General features: G+C 43.6%; 1 protein-coding gene across 1 annotated transcript in view; it reads left to right on the forward strand.

Moving 5' to 3' along the window:
- Positions 1-1,879: 1,879 nt before the first annotated feature.
- The window catches only part of APBA1 (amyloid beta precursor protein binding family A member 1), a 96,847-nt gene continuing 82,769 nt past the window's right edge, over positions 1,880-15,957 (forward strand). The window contains 1 exon segment of the mRNA XM_069777205.1: positions 1,880-2,036. The gene's annotated coding sequence lies outside the window, so the exon portion shown is untranslated.

Below are 15,957 nucleotides of genomic sequence, written 5' to 3' on the forward strand. Positions count from 1 at the left end.
CACTATTGCGTTAGCAGTAGCATCTTTTCAGGTTCACACACAACTAGCTTTGCCCTAGAAGACCTGTCACGATGAGCTGTGAAACAAATGGGGTAAAGTGGAGCTCTGGAAGAAAAATGCATTTAGGATGTGAAGCTTTTCTTGGATATAGTTTAGCAGTCATGAAGACTGCTGTTATTAGTCTTTCGAAATTTTAAGAATGTGACAGAATAAGGTAGGTCGGGAGGGACCTCTAGAGGTCATCTGGTCAAATCTCCCTCTTAAAGCAGGGCAAATTTAGATCATGGTCAGGCCTAACTGTTTCATTATTTTGAGAAGGGGGACAGGAAGAAGCAATTTAGTCAGAAGTAAATTGTTTTACCTAATGTAACTATGCAAGAATCTGTAGCTTTGGAAGTCTCTCACATGCATTCCATACACCCTGAATTGTGGTAGCCTGGGGCCATACCAGAGCCCTGTATCCGGGCCATAGAAAAGAAGGGAATTGAGATCTCCTCCAGGTTTTGTTATTTTTGCTACAAAAGTTATCTCGTTGGAAGATGCCTCCAGGACAGGAAAGAGAAACATCAATGAATAAAAACTATTAGCAAAGGAGGAAAAAAAAAACCCCACAAAACCCCAGACGTGTTGCAATGTATTAAAAATAGAGGAAAGGATTTTGGTAGCAGTTGTCTAAGCAACAAAAGTCACTCCTATTTTCTTAATGTCTTCCTTCTTTTTCAACAATATTTTTTTCATACTCTCATTTTCAGAGTCTTCATCTGCAGAGTACTGCAGCATTTTTGCTAGGATATAGAAGTACAGCTGTGCTTACAGAGCGTCTGAACCATATCATAATAGGGGAACGGGTGCTACGCTATTACGGAGAAGGAGAAAGTCTCTTTCAGGTACGTTTTTGGGAGGGGAAGAACAGAATTATGTTCCAAACTACCACCGTGTTATGATAGTAATTAATTACAAGCCTCTATATATGTGCAGATTATTTATGACAGTTTGCAGTGGGGCATGCTTAAACGCTTCACAGGTGTTTTTCGCACTCTCTGAAGAGACGAATTCGCAATACTGTCGAGATGTACCCATTAAGGTGGCAAATACTACAAATTTGCATTAGTTTCTAGGCATCTTAAAGTCTCCTACCCCCTTTTAAATGGAAGACTGATTAGATAATCAATCTGGCTGTGGAAAACAAGAAAAAAAAAAAGAAGTGTATTTCTTCCGATAGATTATTGTGGTTATGATGTGGTTATCAATATGTCCAGCCATACTGATTCAAGTCCCCTAAAACGCAAGACACCGTCTGGAGGCATCTAGGGTTGCGCCCGTCCGTGTGGAATCCCCGAGGCGGCCAGGCCCGGGCAGCAGCGGCTCGCAGGAGCGGCTGCAGGACGCAACAGCTGTTGTCGCCTGGGCGACGGAGGCAACGCAAGGACTAACGCTTCGCTCACGCGTGCGAACGGACGCGGCAGCAAGCAGCCCTCTTTCCGGGAAGAGGCACCGCTCAAGAGCTGGACCGCGGGGAAACAAGCCTCCGCGCGGGCTGCCCGCGCGCACCAGCGTCTTGCTGGCAGCTGCGCCGACCGCCTCGGCAGGGGCCGCCTCCGCCCCGCCCGAAAAGCGGCGCTCCCCGCCGCCGGGCTCCCTGCGGGCAGGGGCGGGGGCGAGCCGCCCCGCAGCCCGCGGCGGCGGCGGCGGCGGCGGCGGCTGCGGCAGCTCGGGGGCGGGGCTTCGGCCGCCTCCGCCCCGTTCCCCCCCGCCCGCCGCTCCCGGCCCCGGCTCCCCGCGGCCTGGGGTGAGGGGAGGGCGACGGCGGCGGAGGCAGCGGCGCGGGGCGGGCGCGCGCTGACGCGGGGAGGGCGGCGCGGCAGGAGGGGCCGGGCCGGGCGGCGCTGGCGGCGGCAGGAGGAGGAGGAGGAGGAGGAAGATGGTGGCAGCGGGCGGAACGGCCGGCTGCCGGGCTTTCCGCCCTGCGCTGCGCTGCCACCCGCGCCGGAGCCGCCCCGCCTGCTGAGGAGGGCGGCGGCGCGGACCCGCACCAGGTGCGGAGGGGCCGCGGCCGGGAGCGGGAGTTGGGGGCGTCCGCCCGGGTCCGTTCCCCGATCCCCGGCCCCCCCTCGCGGTGTGGGTGGCGGGGAGGCCGGCGGGCCCGCGGGCGGGCGGCGCGGGGTGGGTCCCCGGCCCGGGGGGAGGCGGCCGGCCCGCTCCCCCCCTCGCGGCGCCGCCCGGCAGCGGCGGGCTGCGGCGGGCGGGGGGCGGCGGGCGGCGGCGCCCGCCGTGCGCCTGCAGCGGCGTGCGCCCGTCCCCGGGCCGGCGGGGCGGCTCCGCACCGGCCGCGGGCAGCGGGCAGCGGGGAGCGGCGTCGGCACCTGCAGGAACGCCTCGGTTCCAGGCTCCGCGGGCCGGGCGAGGACGGGCTTTCGCTTATTTCGTCTGCTTAATTATGTTATGGGGGGGCGGCGGGGTGTAACGCTGCGCGGAGCTGTGCATACCCTCATGCGCTGGTTTGCTGCTTTTGATTTTTCTTTAATTCTTTTTTGCCACCCCGCACCTTTTCCGTGGTGAAAAGGGAAAGGAGAGATGGGGGGGATGTGGAGATTCCGCAGTCGCCGATCGAGTGGTCGCTGTCGCAGCAGGACGGGGAGCAGAGCCCTCTCCTGCAGGAGGTGCTGCCGGGCTCTCTGGCCGCGTCCCGGTTTGCCGGAGGGAACCCAGCGGGGCCTGGATCTCCCCATCCTCTCCGTGGGCTGCAGCGAGTGGCCCGTTCTGCTCTCCGTCCCTGGGCTGGGGGGGGGAGGTGACATCTGCTACTATCAGGTACTGGTTTCAGGAAAGGGACGGCGTCTTCACCTTTTCTTCCCGGAAAAGCAGTTGGATACAACAACTGCCTAAATTGCAGTTGCGGTCAGTGCAGCCGTTACGTGCTGCGGCGTCTGCTTTCTGGAAAGATCAGTGTTAACAGGAGCAATTTACCAAGACTTGTTTTATTGCCATCGTCGATAAATCCGCCTTTTAAGAGAGACGGGAACGTGGGCCTGGGCTGGAAAACTACCACATCTTTTGCTTTCCCTGTCGTAGCTTTTTTTGGGCTGTGGAATTGCAGTTTGCTTTAGAGAGCGCGTTGCAGATCTGGCTGTTTTCATAGCTGCTGAGGAACTAGAAGGCAGAGATGTTTGCCTGACTCTGCATATATTAAGAGTGAGCTAATGTGGGTGTAGGGCAGATCGGGCATGTCGCATTTTTCTTGTCTTTTGGCGTGCGTCGTGTTACACCAGCTGATGAGAGTACACCCAGGTGGCTACAGTTTTGCATCTGCTCTGCGACTGTGGCCTGTGGGGTCCCAACCAACTTGCCCTGGAAAATATTCCAGTCACAGTACTCCAGGTTCTGCTGCATTGCTGTTAAAATCTGGACTGGCTGCACCTGCCTTTGCAGCCCGTGGCTGGAACAAGCACGTGATACCTGATTTTCCCAAACACTGACGGTGACATAGAATGTGCTTATTCTCTAGGTGCTATGTTTTAGTGGTAAGCAGATAGCCAAAAGTGAGGTACGTGTTTACCTTTTGCTCTGTTTGGGTGGGGTGGGGTGTAGATTGCCCAGAAACACTGTTTGGGAGGGAAGGAGAACAGTTACCATTGAATTCTGTGCATTCATGTGTATTTATACCGAAAAATTAAGTGTCCAGCAAATAATAATGGAAGACCACAGGCAACTCTGCAAAAGCAGAAAATTTAGCATTCTAATGCACCTTGGGACGCATGTTGTGGGTGTCTAGTGAGTGAAATGTAAGCCTGAGTGAAAGACAGCTTACCTTCCTTGGAAGATGTGACCTGAGATTGAGACATCTATGAGCTTTTAGGCCAAACTGATTTCTACAAAGTAATGGCGGTTCAAGGTTGGCTGTGTAGTATGAATCATGCAATTCATTGGTCTAAGTTTTCTTGGACGTTTCCAGTTGTAGCTTGAAGCGATACTTTTATCTTACATTAATACGTTGTCCTCGCTTAAAATAGAAAGTTTTCTGGCTAGTATGCTGTATTCTAACAGATGCAAGGCCAGCCTTTTGGAAGGCTATTAAAATAAAGGTACTCACAGATTAGCCCTTTGGTTATAAAATGTAAGAATGGTGGGAAGGTGATTTGGTACATCTAGGTAGGTAGAAAAGATAGGTTTGGTGTGTTGGAGAGGAGGGAGAGACACCAAAGCTTTTTCGTGTAACCCTTTTTGGTTCCTTAATATAAAATCCTTTTCACAATTTCTTAAGTTAATAATTTAATTCTCAATCATTTGTTTATAAGTCTTCAGTTCCTTACATGTTGGGAAGAGTGGAAATGGATTCCAGATTTTTTATTTGTTAAAACTGTCTTCATGTGTTTAAACCATAGGAAGTAATGCTTTGGAAGAAATTTTGTGATGCTGAATGTGGTGGCATGGTGGATGCCAGAGGTGAAAATCTCGGTGTAGACCGTCGTGCCCATATTCTTGCGGGGCAGGGAAAGTGAGTGTGGATTTTTGGAGATAAGCCCAAACATCTTGTTTGCTCTATGTGGATGAAAAAGCTCCTAATGCTTTGAAATCAGGGACTACTATTTTGAGGCTAAAGTTTGTGCCATCTGTCTAATAAGCAACGCTAACCAGAAACCTGAATTCTTTGCATATGAGATTTGAATAGTTTTTAATTGGACCAGGAACTGGCTTCTGACTTCTTTGATACCATTTTAAGCCACAGTCATATGCAATGCTTACGTTCTTAAACTTAAAAAGCCTGAAATATGAGGATTATGTGGATCTTTGAAACGTAGGTAACGTAGCCGGCGTTAGAGCTGACATGAAAGACATGCAGGTGCAAAGAAATTGAATCTCCTGTTCAGCTGCTTATTTTGTGCTTTTAACAGGCCAGCGTGGGTAGTCATTTGCGGTGGTGTTGTTTTTTGGCTTTAGGTTGTCTTAGTGTGCAGTAGTGTTTATGGCAAACAAAACCAGGAAAAACAAATAGTAAATCCAGAAAAGGTGGCTGGGAAAATACACAGTACGTTGGTTCTGTGGTGTTACTGCATGTATGTGAGTTCAGGGTTAGTATCCAAAACTAACGATCACATTAAAAAAAATAATTATAAAATAAACTTCAGAGTCATCAAATAGACAAAACGAAGGAAAAAAATCAGAGAGCTAAAACTTTTAACTTGCATCTCATGGCCTAGATACTTCAGACCAGATTCAGCATTTTTTCCCTCGGCCCATGAATTGTCTGCTATTGTTTGTAGCTGTTCCGGATTTATATGAGATTATGAATTAGAAGAATCAGACCTTTTCCCTTAATGCTAAAAAAAAAAAAAAAAAAAAAAAATAGAGGTGCTTCAGATAGTTTAATACGTGTTGTCCATAGGCAGTGCAGCTTGATTAATTGAAGCTTAACTTTGAACAAGATCCTATTACTGTAGGTTTAAGTGAAGCCTTTATGTTCCAGTAATGCATTTTAAAATGTGTTTTTCTCGTTTCACAGAAGATGAAGATTCCTGCTTAATGAGAGATCTAGCAAACAACCCTCTGTTCATTTATTTCTAATAGACTGCATGTAATACATGTTGGATAGGGGTGAAAGGTTTCTGAAAAACAGATTGATTGTTTTTGCTTCATAGTATTGATTGATTTGATAAGCCAGCTGCTGAGACCAGTGTGATAGTATTTTTCTGTTTCCCCTCCATGAGGCTGTGTTCTTCTAAAAAAGCTGCGTGTTTGTTGCTTTACTGAAGGGGCCTAGGGAAACATCTTTATTTGCTGCTTTCACATATGAGGGCAAATAATTATGATAATAGCTGTCCTAATTCTGAAGAAGTAAGTACAGGAGCAGCATAATGGGTACATGACAACTGTGGATGGCAGAGGACTTAGCTGAGGATACTCTAGGACCATAGGATGGTGTTTTTCCGCTAGACCCTTTCTGCTGGAGAGGGTCCATCTTGACGTAGGAGGAGGAGTGGGAATGGGAGTGCAAATCTGTTTCCAAGGAGCCAATAGGGAGATGCTGCTGGGAAAGTGGCATCTCAGCTGGTCCGTTGTGTTGTCCTTACAGGATCATGTCCTACAAGGTGTTTGCCGTGCTGTGTTCTGTCTAATTGCAAATACTTACTGGGACAAGTTTCCATCATCCAATAAGCCTGTATAAGCAACTGTTTGTCGATAAGCAGTGGGGTTTTGTGCATCATCAAGGAATGTAGTGAAGGAAATGGATTAGAAGTATTTAAAACAATAAGTAGTCTAGGTGAGGTAGACCACACTAGGAGCCTCTGTTTTTCCCATTGCGTGGTGAAAGGAGGAGGAGACGTTCTGCGATGTTTAACCAATTATTTCAGAATGTTTAAAAAATTTAGAGTGTTAAATTTTTTTTTTTCTTAGACATGTACCCTCCCCCCATGCTGTCCAAGATGTTCTTGGATTATCTGTTTGGTCTGTCAAATCTTGCTCATAAGCCAGCGATTAAGCATTACTTCTTTCTTTTTAACAAGCACTTCAATAAAAATTACTCTCCATAAGAAGATGACTGCCTTGTCACCCATCTCAGGAAAATGTGAGCGTAAGGAGTGAGAGACTTCATTAGAAGTCTGTGGGTGAGTGTGACAGATGAGCAGCACATCTTTGGAATTTGGGCTGAATCCTTTTAGTGGTAGTTTCTTTTTTCAACTAATTAAACCTCCTTGGCACCCTTTTTGTGCATCAAGGGCATCCCTGCTGAATTCGATATTCAAGCTTTCAACTCTAAAAGATGAGAACAGATCAAGAAAACACCAGGACAGCAGAGCTATGGAGTCTACAAAACTTGGCCATCTGCTACCAAGATCGACTGAGAAACTACCCTACATTAACTTACTGTTGCTTTATTTTCTCCATGCTGGGGATGTATGTCAGGGGAAGGACTGCCTTTCTGTATATGTGTGGTTGAGGTATAGGTTCGATAACTAGGAGACACGGGTTTGGTGCCCTATATTGGTCTGATTCCTAACATATACTTAGGTTTTATTTGTGGGTTTATTTATTTATTCATTCATTCATTCATTCTGATATATGAGTTGCAATTCTTGCCAACAGTGTTACTGTTACCATGTATTTATATAGTGTCTATTCTGATGGGACTTTGATCATGTTTGAAATCTTGGTGCTTTGGAAATCTTAAATATAACTCTTCTTTAGACTAAATTTAAATTAGAAGAACATATTTAAAAGAACAACTGAGAGTAATATCTAAAAAGGCTCCTGCCAGAGCAGGGCGAGGAGGTGGGTAAGGGTAAAAACTCTTGCTCTAGGTCTTCCCCAAGGCTAAGGTCAGCAGAATGCTTTAACTGACACTCTCAAGTGCAAAGAACAGGCAAACCCAGTAGCTTTCTCTATGTTGGATGTCTTGGGTGAATTTTGGGAGGGTGAGTACTGCCTCCACTGTTGGAAGAGGAAATTAGTACATTCTGTGTGATGTGTGCGGGGAGCTGAGGACTTTTTTCTTATCTTTTCTTAACAGCTTTCTCACACGAGCTTTTTTATGATCACAGAGTAACTTGAGTTGGAGAAGATCCCTAAATGCCGTCTGATCTTAGCTCTGCTCAAATTGGGTGACTAAGGCGGGAGCTGCACATGCCATGTTTGTACCTCTTGGCTTAACTAAAGCATGAAACTCTGAAGCCGAAGCGATGTGCCTCTCGTCTTACCACCCCGGCAGAATGGGGCACAGCTGCTGGACGCAAACCTTCCTCCGACCTGCCCTCCTCCTCTACCGGCCGAGCCGCCACGGAGAGAGCTGCTCGCTCTGCTGCTGCCGCCGTTGGGGCGACGGGAGTGTTGGGGTGAAGAGCGTCTACTGTGTGAGGGAAATGGTGATTACCTCCTGATGGGTGCTGGTTTTTAAGTCTGTCTTACTATAGTCATTCCACCCAGGAAAGGGCTGAAATATAGGGGGGTGTGCTGTATTAGCTTATCCAGTGACCTGATAATTTTTTTCTTTTTTTTTTTAAATTGAATATTTAAGATGATCAAAATGGAGAAAAGTAATATCCAAAAGTTTCAAAAACATTTTTTTGTGTTAAATTATGTTGCAACAGTTTAAAAACTAGAGTACTATTTTTTTTAAATGAAAGATTTATTAAGCAGCATTCCTGCTAACTATGTGCTGTGCAGTTACCTTTTACCTAATGAAGAAAATCTGCCCCAGTAACTTTGTGGTGAGCTGACAGAAACTTGTATTAAATAAAAGAGTCAGTGTAAAACCAGCCTGTAGCTTTGTAACTCCATTGCAGTTTCAGTGGATATTTTACATACCCTCTCCATGAACTTCATGTGTATTTCTGGTATCCACAGCTATTGTACCTTTTGTCTCAGAGTGATAAATAGGGATGAACTCAGGGTTCTGCTCTCACACAAGAATTATCTTCCTTTGCTGATAAATGATTAATGCAATCCCCTTATGAGATTGCCATGACATCATTCAGATTTTGGCATGCTTAATTTTATTTCATGACAATGAGAAAATCCCAAAGTCCTTGAAAGCTTCTTCATGCAGGACCATGCAAGGGATGCGAGGAGCATGGGAAAGACGTTTGAGCTCGATGCCTTCTTGGCAAGGAGTTGGACATTGGACCAAGGGGACAGCGCCATACTTCATAACATTGGCTTTGCATTAGCTTCAACATCCAGGCTTTAGACTTTGAACTACAGCCTTATGATTATTAGACTGATTGCTTAGCCCTAGCTTAAAGTCTTGTCCAAATCCAGCAGTTTTAATGGGTTATATTTTGAGTACGGTACCCTTTGGGCCACACCGATTTTGGAATCAGCAGTTTTAGTTGCAGTTAAAGTCGAGTTAGGGACGTAACACACTCTCACATATGTTTTTATTTCTTTACCTAAGGAAACTGTAAAGTCTGAATGTCTTTATTTCAGCTTAGGTCAAGCTGCTTTTGAATGCAAATTTAAAGGTAATGAACACATCTATATTTTAGGAGTTACACAAATTTAATGCTTTGATATACAATACATTGAAACATGTTCTGGATTCAAATCTAACTACTTTGTTAAAAAGAACTAGTATTTCTAGTTAGCTACTGAATTGATTATTTCTGGTTTTGGAGCCAAAATAGCCCAGCTTCTTGAACAAAATTTTTGTCTCAAGGAAAGCCAAATAAGTAAGCTGGAAGGAGAAGAGAAGAATAGATTGATTAGGATGTCTATAAGCTGCATGTATCACTGCTTATTTTAGATAAAAGGTAGTCTCAGTAGTGTATCAGGTAACTTTGCGTTACGTTGGTTATCACAGGTGACATGGAGCATCACCTGATGTCTTCTGCCGCACTGGTTAGGAGAGTGCCTATATCACTGGGATCCAGTTAGCTGTCATTGACCAGGAATAACAAAATATTTCCTACAGGAGAACTGGTTCTCTGTCAGACTCCCTCAGAATAAATTACCCCCTGATAGCCAATAGAAGCATTTTGAACTGAATGGCAGTGTGGAAATACAGTTGCATGGAAAGTAAATATTCAAAGCACAATCCTAGCTTTTATACACTTAATATTCATATAGTCATTTTTCAAAAAAGTAATAAGCTCTCTAGTCCAAAAATGATTGCCTTTTGGTGAGTCTCTAGGAATTAAAACTGCAATGAACAGCCTTTTTTGTACAGAGCAAAGGCAATTTTTATATGTCACATTTCTGGTATACAAATTCATATTTTATTGAAGATGCTTTTTCTTCGGCATATTTATCCATGAAGATAATGACTTCTTAGGTAGAGGTCCAAAGATTTTTTTTTTTTCCTTCCAGTATATAACTGTGTTGAAACCTGGGCAGTTCACAATTCAATTTTGATATGCAGTGTTAAACTCTGTGTTATGGTCATGTAAGCAGTGGTATCCACAGGCGCGGCGGTGCACGTTTATATACATACACTAGGTACACTCTGGATAACAGAACAGCACAAACAACAATAAGGTAAGAGTTCCTTTTTTATTAAGAAACAGTGCTTTGTTTATTTGGAAGACTTTTTCAGCTGCCTGTACAAAAGCCTTGTGTTTTCAAATGGCAGAGCGTGTACAACAGCGACTTTAGGGCCATCGGACATTGGAAGCACTGAGGGATATGTACTGTACTTCTGTAGGTGTCTTACATGTGGAACCAGAGGGTGAAATTACGGGGAAGGAATTCAGAGGGTGGGGTTGAATAATTCAGGGCTTCTTGTGATGCGAGGAAGAGGAAGATATTTTTTCAGTCAGTTAAAACACTTTTTAACTCAGTCTGAAGGTTTAGTAATCATATGAACTGCAAAGTCTTAATGACAGTACACAAAAAAGCTGTTATTCTTCCATTTTTATTATATTCTGTGTCACAGTTATTAATGCTTAGTGTGTTAAAAAATCAGACGCACGCCCCTTGAAGACTAACCTCTTCCAACTAGGTGCATATCTACTGTCACTTTATTTACTCTGCCTGTTGAAGACTTTCCTTCTGTCCAGTGTATGACAGGAATCCTGCAGCTTACTGGCCTTTTGCAATATCTCACACAGTTATTATGGCATAGTAGCGTTCAAACCTTGGTGGCATCTTTTTTGTGTTGGCTTTTCAGATGTAGTGAGGTGCTGAATAGTGGGCATACCTGATAATCCAGATAAAACTCACTGCTTTAGTGCCTTTGAGAAGAATCCAATGAAGTCTTTGGGTGGATTTTGCTGGTCTTCACCTGGCACTTGTAGGGGTTCATGCTAGGGAGAGAGGACACGTTTGCAAATACAAAGCCATCAAATCTTTCAAGTATGAAGTGGCATGCTGTGAAGTCACCTATAATTATTCATACTTAGTTTGAACAGCATGGGAGACCCGGCTAAAATGCCGTTGGGCTTTAGGAAGGAAGACTCTGCTTGCAGAGGAGAGTTGTTCAATGCGAGGCAGCGGTCTGTCGCTGCAGCTTCACTGGGAACCCACCCATTTTGCCCTGGTGCCAGCCGATGAGGAAGAGGCCTTGCACCACTCTTGTGGTCAGTCTGTCCAGTGGCAGCAGTCTACAGGTGACATGTGTGCGTAAGGGGGTGAATATGGGAAAGGGAGGAGTCTAGTTAATTTTTTTTTTTTTTTCCCCTAAGAAGACAAACTGGGATGTTGAAAATGCAAAAAAGTATCGGTCACCTGTTAAGGCAGGGTCAGGGGAGCTTGTCTGAGGTTGATGGCAGGAGAGGGTTATTTAGGAAAAAATCAAACTTGCCTGAGACTTTTCCGTTGTATATCTTCTCTGTTCACCCTGGTCAAACTAGCCCTTCCCAAAGCCTTGCAAGCACTGTGGCAGTACAGCTTTGTGAATGGTTTCAAGATCAAGACCAAATTTTACCATTAGTTTTGACTACAGTAATTGGAGCAGTGCTTGCACAGAGGACTTTCCATGTTGGCGCCTGTCATTGCTCTTTAAAAGTTACATCCTGTTTGGAGGAGAGGAGTGAGGAAGGGAAGAGACTTTGTGTAATTGGAACATCCATCTGGTACATTTTGATGACACAGCATGTTAGTGAGTTATCTCATACTTGCTGTAACCAAGCCAATGCCAAATACATAACAAGGACTTAGCACACAGTACAAAAAGCACCTGCTGTTGTACCTGAATATTACGTATTCAGACTGTTACAATTTCTGAAGTCTGTTTATTCTCGTGCACTTGCTTATTAACTGAATCTTTTGAAGACACCCTAAGATCCCACGACCACAGCTGTTTAAGAAGAATGTTCATGAAAATCAAAATTTTTTTACAAAGAGGAAGGAATCCCCCTGAAGATCTCAAGCCTGTTTTTATTATCCAAAGAGCAAATCTTCTGGCTGCAGTCCTGTCTAAAGAGAAAATGTATGGATCAACATGTTAGGCTTCAGGGGTGCAAATCTGGAAGCCATTTGCTGCTGAGGAGAGACTAAAGCCTTAGAAGTTTAGTCTTTTGTTCTGCTGCTCATCAGCTGTGATACTCTTTCCTCACAGGCAGTGGTTTCTGAATTCTCTTTTAGTTGCTCCCAGATCTGTTCTTGCTAATGTTTGTAGCTTACCAAGTACTGACACAGAGAACTGATGAGATTTTTGACACTTTCACTTGTGAGGAGGTATTTGAGTGTCAGAAGCAAACATGGAGTGAAAATATACCAATGTCAATTTCCATTTTATGAGATGGTGGTGGTATTGTTGCCAGTTTTTGTCTGGGGACTCAGGATCATAGCAGTGCTTTTATTCTATTTCCAGGATTATATTTATGATCTCAGATTCTTCAGTCTCAGCCCCAGGTACCTCAGAGGAAACCTTCCTGTGTGCTAGTTATAATTTTCTTTTTCCTGTCCCTAAGTGTAGCATGTGAAAATTGAATTCCTTCTTGTAAGGCATAGCACTGTCATCCGTTGGCTCCATCTGTGTGTGCATAGCGCTTGTGACAAGGTCTGGAAGGTAATCTCACGTACACATTTTATTTTGCATCTGGTGAGTATCTGTTCTAGTTTTGCTGTGGGTACTTTGTATTTTAAATGCCTTTGGATTGTATGTGGTGAGGATTTAATCCTCTTCTTTTTCCTCTTTCCTCCCATCTGTATCTGGCTTGTAAGTTACATCATCATGTTTTCCACTTGTTCTTCTTTGTCCTGAGGAGGCTAATTCTTCTGCTTCTAAATGTGGCCCCATTCATGAATTCCCAGGACATGTGACATAATCCCCAAGAAAATACAATGATGTAATAGTGGATTTTTATCTGCAAGGGATCGAGGTTAGAAAAAATGCCTTTGCAAGGGATATTATCAACCTGTGGAAGACACATGGGGAGAGAGTTGAGTGAGTTCGTGTCTGGGTGTGCATTTAATCTAGAAACATATGTTTCAGAAAAAAATAACTTTATATCTTGGGAATTTGTCGTGGTTTAACCCCAGCCAGCAACTAAGCACCACGCAGCCGCTCACTCACTGCCCCCCCATCCAGTGGGATGGGGGAGAAAATCAGGAAAAGAAGTAAAACTCCTGGGTTGAGATAAGAACGGTTTAATAGAACAGAAAAGAAGAAAATAATAATGATAACACTAATAAAATGACAACAGTAGTAATAAAAGGATTGAAATGTCCAAATGATGCGCAGGGCAATTGCTCACCACCCGCCGACCGACACCCAGCCAGTCCCCGAGCAGCGAATCCCTGCCCCCCACTTCCCAGTTCCTAAACTAGATGGGGCGTCCCATGGTATGGAATACACTGTTGGCCAGTTTGGGTCAGGTGCCCTGGCTGGGCATGAGAAGCTGAAAAATCCTTGACTATAGTCTAAACACTACTGAGCAACAACTGAAAACATCAGTGTTATCAACATTCTTCTGAATGTACTGAACTCAAAACATAGCACTGTACCAGCTACTAGGAAGACAGTTAACTACATCCCAGCTGAAACCAGGACAGAATTATAGGACAATCATGGACTGAGTTAATGGGAAAACCTTAGAGCTTAAAAATTGGCAGATGCTTCACCATTGTGATAGAAACAGCTTCACAGTCCACAGTTTGGAGCCAGTGGCCCACAGCATCTAAATAAATCTTTGTCTCTTCATGCTAAAGCCTTGGCAGTGAGTTGTTGCTGTTCTGCATAGCTCTGATAATCCAGAGTTGGGGAAAGTCTTCCTATTTTCTGTGGCCTAGTGAATTTACATTCAAAGAAATAAATTTTTGTCAATTTTACATTTGTGTTTTTATTAATGCTGAATATATGAATAAGACTGCTTCTGATTTTTTTCTATCACACTAATAAAGATACTCAGTGAATTACAAAGATAGAAGACCTTGTGACAGGCATGGACAGTTTCTCTTGTTGTCATCTGCATATCAAGTACATGGCACTTCTGTAGTGTTTGGTTAGCAAAGGAAGTTACCCGTTGTTGCTGCTGTGATCATACACTGCTTTATATGAGGGTTTGTGTGGTTTTATTGATTAATTAGGGACTAATGTATTCCTGGATAGCAGAAGCAAACTTTCTCCATTTTACTTGGTAAACCTTATGCTGTCAAGAAAAGAATTACAGTAATTTTGAGCAGGAATTGGGTTATTAGTCTACCCTGTGAAAATTACATTTTGTTTCTACAGCAATAAAACAAAATAATAAAACAAAAATAAAAAACAAAAATTCTTTTGTTTTGTTCAACTCTTTGAATTGAGACATGACAGAAGTCCAAAGTTAGTGGTTTTTAATGTCTCTTGTGAGAAAAAGATTTCACTCTGCCAATTTTTGACCTATTGAAGAGAGACAGCAAGGAATACGGGGACTTAGTTAAGGGTAATGTTAGAATCTTAATAGCAAGTTTCCAGTGTTGGAGCTTAACTTGCCATTAAAGCTCTTTGCTTTGAAAGAACTTACAAACTTTTGATCTCTGCCTTAGTTGTGTGTCTCTTACAATGTGTGTTGCTTGTCTTGAAATAAATAACACAAGGATGTTCAAAGTGTAGGAGTGATTCTTAATAATTGGAGAGGACTGAAATGTTTTCTCCCTTTTGTTAATAAAGGGGAATAATCATACCTCCTAACTGAAAAGCCCTGGCAGAAGCAGCAGGAAGCAAAGCTGTGTACGGTAAGGAGGACTTAACTGTGAATGATGGGGTGAGATACAGAAAGGAGAACCAAGTGTTGGGAAGAACATCTCAACACTAAGGTCTACTAGACTGTGAAGTAGTCTCACAGGGAGTGAGGGAAGATACATTTTTGGAGAGGTGAATACTTAGTGATGCAAGGGCTTCAACAAGGTCTTTGGGAGACCTTATCACTCTCTACAACTACCTGAAAGGAGGTACTGGTCTCTTCTATCAAGTAACTAGTGATAGGACGACAGGAAATGGCCTCAAGTTGCACCAGGAGAGGTTTAGATTGGATATTAGAAAAAATTTCTTTACTGAAAGGGTTGTCAGGCATTGGAACAGGCTGCCCAGGGAAGTGGTGGAGCGACCATCCCTGGAGGTGTTAAAAAAATGCATAGATGTGGCACTTTGGGACATGGTTTAGTGGGCATGGTGGTGTTGGGTTGACAATTGGACTCAATGATCTTAAAGGTCTTTTCCAACCTAAACAATTCTATGATTCTATATTGTAGGGAGCAATCCTCAACTTGTATAACCTCTTTCTGAGGGATTTTGACATGGCTTTGCTTTCCACAATCTGGGATGACTTCATCCTTGAAACTGATATAAGCAGATTTTCTTTTCTTCTTTTGTTTGTTTGTTGGTCACCAGATGTAGTTTTCTGATATTGTTTTTTTTCCAGGAGAGCAACCATATGGTGATGTGGTAAATTATTTTCCATTTTACTTTTGCCCTTGAAGCAGCATTCCATGACTCTTTAGGCGGTCAGCTGCTTTAGGTTGATATTTAAAGTTTTGTTAAAATATAGTAAAGGTTAGAAATTAACATTAGTGTGTTTGATCCTTGCAAAAGAAGATCACAAGTTATTGGTGAGTCAGTTTCACCTGTCTCACAGGTGATCATAGCATAATTGCATATGGTCATGCTTTGTAGTAATTTTTTTATTCCTTTGCAATTGAGTGGAATGCTTCTGACAAGTGCGCCCTGTACCAATGGGTCCATCTTTTATGTAATTCCAGACATGACTACAATTTGCGCTACTTGCCTTTCCTCCTTAAAAAATACAGGGAAAGTAAAATCTATAGAAAAATCAACTTAAATTGTAAGGATCAGATAGATGCACAGTCAGTGGCAGAGGGAGCGCAGTACAGGTGCTAGGTAAAAAGAGATTAAGAGAAAAATGGCTGTAAAAGTACCCTCAATGAAATAATGTCCAGTGTGGGAAGGGGGTTTGAAAGTGTTAAAACAGAACAATGCTTGGGAGTTAAAGATGTTGGAAAAAATAATTCTAAGTGTTAGGAGAAACTGTGATAATGCTGGGTTAACTGGAACACTGCTAGGAAATATCTTTGGAAATGATTTAT

This window comes from Haliaeetus albicilla, chromosome Z (genome assembly GCF_947461875.1).
Source record: "Haliaeetus albicilla chromosome Z, bHalAlb1.1, whole genome shotgun sequence".
NCBI classification, from domain to species: Eukaryota; Metazoa; Chordata; class Aves; order Accipitriformes; family Accipitridae; genus Haliaeetus; species Haliaeetus albicilla.